General features: G+C 42.5%; 1 protein-coding gene across 1 annotated transcript in view; it reads right to left on the bottom strand.

Moving 5' to 3' along the window:
- ZC2HC1C (zinc finger C2HC-type containing 1C) overlaps positions 1-10,070 on the bottom strand; it is a 51,422-nt gene extending 41,352 nt beyond the window's left edge. The window contains exon 1 of the mRNA XM_069208466.1: positions 9,964-10,070. The gene's annotated coding sequence lies outside the window, so the exon portion shown is untranslated. The remainder of the gene's footprint in view (positions 1-9,963) is intronic.
- Positions 10,071-10,084: the final 14 nt, after the last annotated feature.

Consider the following 10,084-nt stretch of genomic DNA (forward strand, 5'->3'; position numbering starts at 1 on the left):
ATTATCTTATCTATTCTACAAAAACAATTGTAAATCTGTGGAAGTGAAGTGGATAACGCAACCATGAAGTTCTTCAAGGCCTTGAAGGAAATGACAACCTTTCCTACCACTCAGCTACATGTTATGCTGCACCAGCCATGATGTGATAACTTCAGAGCCCACTTTCATGACAAAATAGTTACTTCGAGAGGTAGAATAAAAGCTTTCTTTCCATCTCCTGTGGCTCCATCGAGTGCCACTCCAAGTGCCATCAAATTCACAGATGTCTCCTAATTTGAAAAGTTGAAAACATATTAATTAATCAATTTTGATGAGGCAGTATTGCTGTAAGAAACCTAGAACTACACTCATGAAGCGTTTTTCATCATTTCTCACTTCTTCCATCACCACATTTTTTAATACCTCTCTTCAGTGCAGTGAAGTCACACATATGCTCAAATGTGCTGGAATTACTCCACTTTATCTGCAAAAATCTACTTCCTGCTCTAGATCACAGTGAAAATGAACCATCTGCAGAGATCACTTTGTATTCAGGAGGTCTCTGCTTCTGATATTGATAAGCTAGTTCACATTGTAAAAAATGTGTGAACTGTATGTAATTTGTAGGTCACACGTTTATGTGTTGCAAGAGAGCCTAATGACTTCCTGTATCGATTGAAGAGGTCCATGTCTAATGTGCAGGATACAAGTTCTAAACGTTGTAAAGTAGCTCAGTACCTGCTGTAAAACTTGTATACAACACAGAGACCATATACTTGAATCCCTACAGGATTGTCTCAAATTCCTATTGTTATGAAGTTGACATAATCAGTACTTTTTAGTTGGACAGTAATTAAAATCTATCATTTAGCACAAAAAACAATTACGTTGTCTGGTGTGCTTTAGGCATGGTCATTGTATACTTACTCTTCAAGACCCCTAATGTGCTATGTATGTTTTGCTGTTAGGGTTCAACATATAAGCCAGCAATTTCTGATGCCTCTCATTTCAGTTTTATATATATGTTGTTCAGGTTTGTGGAAAAATCGCTTGACTTCTCAAAGACCTTGTGAAAGCTGATCTCATTTGAAATGAGGGAGAGTCTATTGAGTAAGGGATTTTGTAGCATCAAGCTATGCTCCAAATTCCTCTGATCGATCATAATTATTCGCAACCAGGGCACACAGCTACCCAAATTATAACTGAAGAAGGGTTTTATCTAATAATCAATCACCAAGTACATTGAACTCAGTGGCGTCATTTGCCATTGCATTCGCTGTTTACTTCCTTGAGAAAATTGCCCTGGCAGGAAGGAAATTTACTTCAGGAGCAAAAAAGGAAAAGATGCATATGGTCAATGGGCCTTGCAAAGCACAGTCATTTTAAAGACTGGCAGTTCCCAGCCCTCTAGAACCCAATGCCTACTTGAGTACAGGCCATCCTATAGACAACACTCCAAATGGCCCTCTCTGGGAGCTTAGGCTCATCTCTGTGATCATCAAAGTCTGCCCTTCTTCTCCCTCCTTAGGAGTCTATTGTTCTGAATGTACATGGTCCCTTGAGGACCCTCTCTCTGAGTATCCTGCTCTGTCCCTTTCTGGAGTCTCTGACTCAACCCCTCCATGTGCGACTAGGACCCTGTGTCTGATTATCTATCTCTACCCCTCCCGGACAGTCTATGGTCCTTGCCCTGATTGTCAGGTTTTAGCCCTTTTTAAGAGTCTAGGGCACGCTCACTGGCTATCTGACTATACCTTGGTCTGGAAGTACTAAGACACTCTCTCTGGTTATCTGCCTCTGTCTAATCCTGAGAGGCCAGGGCCATCTCCCTGATAATCTGGCTTTGGCCTTTCCTAAGAGTCTACAGCCATCTCTCTGACTATCTGAGAATACCTCATCGATGCAACTTCTATGTAGCTAGGATTGTCTCTCTGGGTATCTGGCTCTGCTTTTCTGGCTGTCCATTCTAGAGAGTCTAGGGCCATCTCCCTGATTATCTACCTCTGCCCTTTCCTAAGAGTTTAGAGCTATCTCCCTCATTACCTGACTCTGGCCTTCCTACGTTTCTAGGACCATGTATCTGACTATCTGAGAGTACCTCACCATGCTCCTCCTATGGGGTCTGGGATCGTCTCTCTGGCAATCTGGCTCTTCCCGTTCCTTTCAGTCTAGGACTCTTTCTCTAACAATCTAGCTCCACCCCTTCCATTGAGTCTAGAACCTGCTCTCTGAGTCTTTGGCTTTGCTCTGTTCTAGAAGTCTATGAATCTGTCCCATCCTCCAGGGTGTAGAGCCCTTGTGACCCCTACAAGTAGGTACACCTCTGCAGCCAACGCACTGGAATCAGAGACACATACACTGGCTGGTTATTGTCTCTGGAGTGCCACAAGCAGTCACTCCAGCCTTTATTTAGGCTTTTGGGATGCGCCCAGCCTTTGGGGTGTAATGGTGCTACAAATTATCATAGGGGCTGATCTATATCTCATCCAACTTGCATTTAAAATTAAATCAAACTGCATTTATACCATGCACATATAGCCTTGGAGCAACTGGCTCGGTGCTGGGTTAGGGTGAAGTCCATACTTCTGGATCTGGTCCCCTTCATCTCTACCGCGAACCAGTGGTGTGGCCAAAGTGGATGGCACAAACATGGCCCCTGGGTGCTGATGACCACAAGTGAGACAAGGCCAGCCACTTGCTGTAATGCCCTGCTAGTTGCAAGGGTTACATTTGGTGCCAGCCGTCCTGGGGACGGCTACCACCTCCTCTTCAGCCAACCTTTCATACTGTTTCACCATATCGTCACTCTGCTCCTTGACTGAAGGTAACACTTGCTTGAACTGGGACAAATTCCTGGACACTGTGGTTTGCCCTAGCTGTGCGTGACAATCATCCACAGGATGCCTACGACCTTCCAGACCTCCCTCTCAAATGGCATATAGAACTTCCACCCTGGATGGTGAGACCGCATGACCATGTGATCGTCCACTGATAGCACTGGGCCTGTGGCGTGCTGGGCCCGACTGGCGCGATTGCTGGTGTTCCTCCTTTTCTCCAGCTGCTTTATTTATATATTGCTTCATACCCTTGGCGAAATTGTGAAGCCTTCCAATTTCTATCAGGATCCTGGATGTCCTCAAAGTCATGGTTGAAAAGTTTCTGTTTATGGACTGGATTATATAATGGATATGGTGAGTGAGGTGTGTATGGTTTGATGGTGAGGTGGGCGCATCGTGCTGTGTGTTTTGCAGCATATAAGCATGGGTTTTGCAGAAAAGTATGAAAGTAGTATGTGCTGGTATTTCAGTACTGAGGCATCCACTGATCTCTTACAGTGCAAGTTACACTGATTTGCAGCATGCCCGCGATCTTAAAAATCACCCTAGTATTACATACCCCATGTATCATAATCCCAGACCTCAACTATCTAACAAGTTCTTATAGTGCACCTCTCTCCTGATCACCGTTATCATAGTCATAAGACATTCACGACACTCTTACAGTTTTCCTCTTTCGTCCCCTGCAGCACACACACAAATTTGTGACTACTGAGACATTCACAGGGTTCTCACAATGAACCCTTTCCTGATCTGCACCATACACTGATATCACAGGAGTGAGACATAACGGGAGCTCTCAACTGGACTGTATTCTGCAAATGATGGTATCGATGATGGAATGAGGATTTCTACTTTTTATTTTAACATTGTTTAAAAGTCTCCTCTCTGGATGATTTTGCAGAAGCCAATTATACATTTTAAGTTATTGCAGGAAGGAAAATAGTTTTCTTAGAGGGAAGTAGCCTAGGAGCAGCAGGCAGAACTTTCATATAGTCTGAAATAGCCGATCTCAAAGTCTGAGGGTGTCAGCTTTGAATAATAAGGGGCCTATGAAGTTCAATTAGCATTACAGGAAAAAATGGTTCACTGTGCAAACAATCAAAATATGAAATAGACTCCGTGGCGTTTCAGTCATTTTTTGGAGGCAGTAGCATCAATATTTTTTCAAAAATATTCTCAAGGATTGAAATTGTTCTGTGTTTTGGGTCATTTGATCAACCACATTCTAATGTGAATCCAAGTAATTGAAATAGTACAGAACAATGTTTCCCTAAGACGTCTGCATACATATTTGTGGCAGGGACTAGCATTTTGTCTTTTGCAATGAGTGTATTTTTTATGTCTCCTCTCTAGTCACTTGTGCAGAAAAAACCTGGTTTATGACAATCAGACAAATATAAAATCACACAAGATAGTACGGGGTTCAAAGAGAGCTCTAAGCTGTGGACAGTTTCCTAGTAGCTCTTAGACCCTATTAGGTAAGTTGATGCTGGTGGGTACTGTGGAGAGTCGAGGTTAGGAGGTGGAGGAGGGGGAAGGAAAGTTTCCTTTATGGACTAGGTGGTCTCACACACTATATAGTGTCATGCTTCATAATATATGACCACCTAGCCCCACCCAGGTAGGACAATGCCACCTGGGCGGACTCAATCTCACTGTTAAAGGAACAGGAGGGAGTGCGTAAATTATCACTGTTCTGGAAAAGTGTGGGATCCAGCTAACCTAGGGGTATACTAAACACCTAAACAGTCACCTATGCGAGGGGACGGTATAGGTACACAGTGAGTGCCCCCTTTGGAGTTTGTGTGACAATAAGGGGAATCTCCCCCTCCTGGACACCTGGGGCTAGTTGCCTTCAGGTTTAGGGCCTACACAAGGTATTTCCTTGCTTAAGGTAGGCCCCTTACGTTCACTGCACCCTCTTCCATCTACTGTCTCATTGCATGGAGTATGTTCTAGTTCCCTCATATTATATGAGACATAGGGATCCTAGGCCCTGACGAATGCCCCAAGACCTTCCCTGGCTCAACAGAGAGGGCAGAAACATGTTGGCCATTGACTCTTAGATAGGCGACCCTGGGAGTCCTTGCTCTCACAGAGGTGTCCCCATTTTTGTTTTTAATCACACCAACAGTCTCCACTATTAAAGTGTACTTTCACATAGGTGACTGTTTAGGTGTTTTTAAGTATACCCCTAGGTTAGCTGGATCCCACACTTTTCCAGAACAGTGATAATTTACGCACTCCCTCCTGTTCCTTTAACAGTGAGGTTGAGTCCGCCCAGGTGGCATTGTCCTACCTGGGTGGGGCTAGGTGGTCATATGATCAAGCATGACACTATATAGTGTGTGAGACCACTTAGTCCGTAAAGGAAACTTACCTTCCCCCTCCTCCACCTCCTAATCTCGACTCTCCACAGTACCCACCAGCATCAACTTACCTAATAGGGTCTAAGAGCTACTAGGAAACTTTCCACAGCTTAGAGCTCTCTTTGAACCCCATACTTTCTTGTGTGATTTTGGTTTTGTATTTTGGGAGATCAGTACCGTGTTGTTCCCTTTGGATATATATATATTTTGTATATCCTCAACTCTCCCTTACTCTCCAGTTGTGTTACGAGAATCAGACAAATATTACACTTGGATTGCATGTCTCATCTTTCACGCAATGTCTTGGCACTGTAGAACAATGTCTCAATCTTCATCTCTTGATTTCAAAGTATAGTGTGGGCAGTAGAGAGAATATCCATCTGGGTTTTAATGGATCTTTCAACGGCTTTCGATTGGGTGGACAGAGGGAAGCTGTGGTTTATCATGCTTGATATGGGTTTTAAATCGGCTTTGGGTAATTTTTTTGCTCAGATGCACGATGGGGTAACAACGAGGATAAAGTACAGGAAAAATAGTGAGCTTACTAATACTTTTGATATCAAACGTAACATTAGGCAAGGTTGCGTCTTGGCCCTGTTTTTATTTTGTCTCTATACAAGTGATCTAGAAAAGCATCTTCATATAGCAAAGGTAGACCCTCCAAAAGTTGGTCACAAGAAACTTCCTGGTCTGCTGTATGCTAATGACTGTGTCTCAATATCTAGAACGTTGTAAATTTACAAAAACTGTTAAATGGGTTATTTTTGTTTATGGATGGTTTGGGCTTAAAAACTCCAATCCCACGTAATGGTTATTTGGTCTTCTTCCAAAGTGCCTAAATCTTGTATTTTAAATGGGGAAAACTATCAAATGTAAGTACTTTTACGTACCTAGTATTCCCTTTGATTTTAATAGTTCTTGGACCCATCTGACTAGGTGTAGGAGGCTCAAATTCAAGCGAGTTATTGCAGCCCTTTTTAGATTTGCTCAGAGATTGAGAGGAAAACCACTGGGTGCAATGTTGAACATTTACAGTGCTAAATGCCTTTCACCTGGAATGTTTGGTGCTGGAGTATGGGGTTACTGTGAAACTTCCAATCTGCAAGTGGCTGAAAACAACTTTTTAAGGAAGACTTTTTTAGCCCCTAATAGCTTCCCTATTACGCTATGCCCCTCTGAACTGGGGTTGGTCCCACTAGAGGATCACGTAAAATTAGTGTCTTTGTTGTTGTGGAGAGTGATCTGGGTCAAGTAAAAAATCTTGCTCAACCAATCTATAAATAACGATGGCAAGTCTTCTGACTTGGCTTCCAAACTTAAATGGCTGAGCTATGTGAAGAAGCAGTTTTCCCTATAAGGGAGAGAGGACTGCTATCATAATCTTCTGTTAATAACTAACATCTCCAACAAAACGACTAAGGGAAGTCTTCTTTCCTATGAGAGAAAGGAATAGGCGAGCCAAAGAAATAGGAAAACAGAGTGTCAAGCTATCTTTCCTCGGTTACTACCAACACTACGGAGCCATATCTTTTGTTCCCATTATTTCATACCCAGCGCTTTTATCTGAACAAGTTTAGATTTGCAATTGCACATTTTCTGGTAGCTTATCCCAGCTGCTCTTTTCATGATTCTTGTCTAGAGCCCTGTCCATATGACTCGACGACTGCTCAGTCTCTGCTACATTTTATGTTCTTTTGTAAACGTTATGTCATTCAGAGAAGATGTTTTTTATTGCCTTTGCTAAAGCTTTTAAATACTCGGCAATACAGACCAGCCCTGTTTTACTTGCAGCTTTTAAAACCAGAGTACATATGTTTGATGATTTATAAGTATATCTCTACAGTGGTACGCCTTAGGCAAGCAGTGGGGAAATGGGGTGGTTCTGGGATATGGTTTTGCATTTCAATCCCATGACTGTGCAGTTTTGTTTCTTAGTTTATGTCTTTATATTTCCTCTTACTTCTGTTTTATTTTTATGGTATGTCTATGATCTTATTCCCTATCATCATCATTTCTTTATTCGGTTAAATGATATGAACCATAAATCACATAAATACATAACACATAATAAACAAAACAAGCTAAAAATGTACACAGATAAAAGCTTAAAATACTACCAATTTCCTTTTTCAACCAAAATTTTGTAAATAAAATCAGATAAATAATTTAAAATGTACGCTATTCCGCCAAGTTATGTCTCCCTTTAAAAAAGACCCCACCCCCAGGCACACCAACACATCAGGGATCTTATTGCCTATGTGATGATGAAGAATCTGAGGAGGAGTTTACTAGCACCTGTATTGAGAGAACTAAAATGTGCATAGTGTCGCACGGTTTAGTTGCTCTTGCAAACCCTGCCAACTCCATTTATTTACTGTACTATTTTTAGCAAGAACTACCTATGAAGAGTTTTCGGATGAGGAAATCCCTTTTTTTCCCCAATTTGATCCTGGCATTTTTAATTAATATTATTGCACTGGTACGCCATATTGCAACTTCTGATGAGTTTATATTTGTGTTACTTATTTATGCATGCTTGTTTTTAACCCGGAAATGATATTGCATTATGTTCTGTATTTTATATAAAAATCAAATAAAGCTTATTTTGATTTGAATTATATGTATTGTAGTGGCATTGTTCTTTATGTTTCAAATATTATCCTCCCACTTTGTCCACTCTGTCATCTAGTTATTCCAGTCTTCTTATGTGCCTAAGTCAAACAGTGAAATGTTTTAATATATAAAAGCCACAAAAATCGAACACTACAATGCAACTCACAGGATGGTGTGCACACCTTGGAAGAATAATTTTTTGGGAGGAAAGCCACTCCCACACAAAAAAGACACTAAAAGCTGATCTGGCTCTAGCAAAGCACTCCTCCTCAGATTGAAATCAAAAGATTATGCACAGGTAATGTTCATTTGGAGACATTATTTCTCTTTTTCCTATTGTCCGCAGGCACTGGTCGATTGTCTCTATGCATGTTTTTCAAACATGTCTAATGTGTTCTAGAGCACGAGTCTCCAGTTTTTTCTTAATAACGATATACTTCAGCTCAATCAAAATCACCCCCAAGCTACTAATACTATATTGTTGAAATGGTGACCGCACCACACTGGATTACATTAGCAGCCACCCTATGCAATATTACCAGCAGTGAGCAACTCTGTGCATCACGGGGATTAACGGTTTCAATATTAAAAAGGTTCTATGAGCTTGGAATGCCTCTACATGTTATACATAAAAACCACATCTGCAATCTCCCTGGCACCAACTCCAAGGCAATAATGAGAGCCTTCCCAGTGCCATCAAAACTATAACTCAAATATCAACTTTAAATATATTTTGCAAATTCAACCATTTTTGTCGAAACATCACCATGTGAGTTCTGAAAATACACACACTTCTATCTTGTATATGTGCTTTTCAGTTTTGGTATACATATATTAATTCAACCAAAGAAAAGTTTCTCATTTATTAGGCTGGGCTACACACAGAGCTCCTCAGATGCAGACGTAGAGCTACCAGTAGCAGGGCCAGCCTTTAGCATGAGTGAGCTGGGCCCATGCCCAGGGTGCCAATATTCTGAGGGGCGCATGGAGCTGTGTGCATAAAGGTCATACCAACCGCAGCGCCCTTCTCATCTTGCTCCAGCATTGTCCCTGCTTGTTGGTTTCTGTCTGATTTGCTAGTTTAAAGTGGTTTTAGGCGTTCATTATCATTCGACGGGGATGTTTTTAAAAACCTTTTACCCTCTTCCATGCCCTTCCTTCACCCTCTCCCCCAGCTGACTCACATCAACAAAACCATCATCTGTGTGAGGCAGCTAAGCTATCGGTGATTTAAGTGAGCTGGGGTAGGTCCGGGGATGTGTGTGTTCAGGGCCAGTTGGTGCTTGTCCAGGTACTGACCCGTGAACATAAAAGGGACCCCCTGCTGCCTTTTTTAACTCACTTTCACCAGCAAGAGCGCCAGATTTCTCTCCGCCCAACCCATGGCGCTATCTTGGCAAAGGCTGGCTCCGACCAATAGCTTACGAGCTACTCGTTGGAGAAGCCTGACACTGCATTTCCCGTACTTGTCACCCTTGCTACATACACCACTGCTCTGGGTCTACTCAGTACATCTGTTCTATGTTGCGGAAAGCTATTCTCGGACTCTTTCTTATCACACTCTCTTTCTCCTAACAGGAATATATCTATGGTTTCCTATTTTAATATCTAAAAGTATTTCTCATGTAGGCGCCAGGTAGACTGATGGACTGAGGTGGGGTTGAATAGGAAGAACTATGGACAGATTTTCCTGCATGTGAATGCACGACGCCATGGGGATGGGGAGTGGGTGGGCAGAAGGGAATGTGAAAGGACTTACAGATGATGGTATGTGCTGGTGGGTGCAGGCAGGGACAGACAGGTGGAGATGCAAATAGGAAGACAGGTGGATAGCCTAAGTAATATAGGGGCATACAGTGGACACCGTGGCACTTAACGGTGCGGGATGCAACTTGCTCTGACAATTACCTTTGAATGTCTTTTAAACTTTATGGTAGTGATCCATATATGTAAACTTGTAGTGAGCTCGCACTGAATGTAGCAAAAGGGGCAAAGATGTGCGTTGCGCCACTGGGCGGGCGGATAAATAAACGGATGGTAGCTGGCACAACGCCTCGCTGTGCTCTATGCAGTTTTGTTTGCCCCTCTCGCCCCAGTTCCGTAATTTACGGGTCTCGGAACAGCTCGGGCACCGAGAGCGTAGTCAGGGCTGCTTCCCTTACCCCTTTTTCTCCGAGATGCATCGGATCTTCTCGGGTTCGGTCACGGTACTTCCAGCTCCATCACTGCTCTCTCCAGACCTTTCTTGGGCGTGTTGGGAATGTTTACCTCGTTGCTAGGAAA

This window comes from Pleurodeles waltl, chromosome 9, assembly GCF_031143425.1.
Source record: "Pleurodeles waltl isolate 20211129_DDA chromosome 9, aPleWal1.hap1.20221129, whole genome shotgun sequence".
Taxonomy (NCBI): domain Eukaryota; kingdom Metazoa; phylum Chordata; class Amphibia; order Caudata; family Salamandridae; genus Pleurodeles; species Pleurodeles waltl.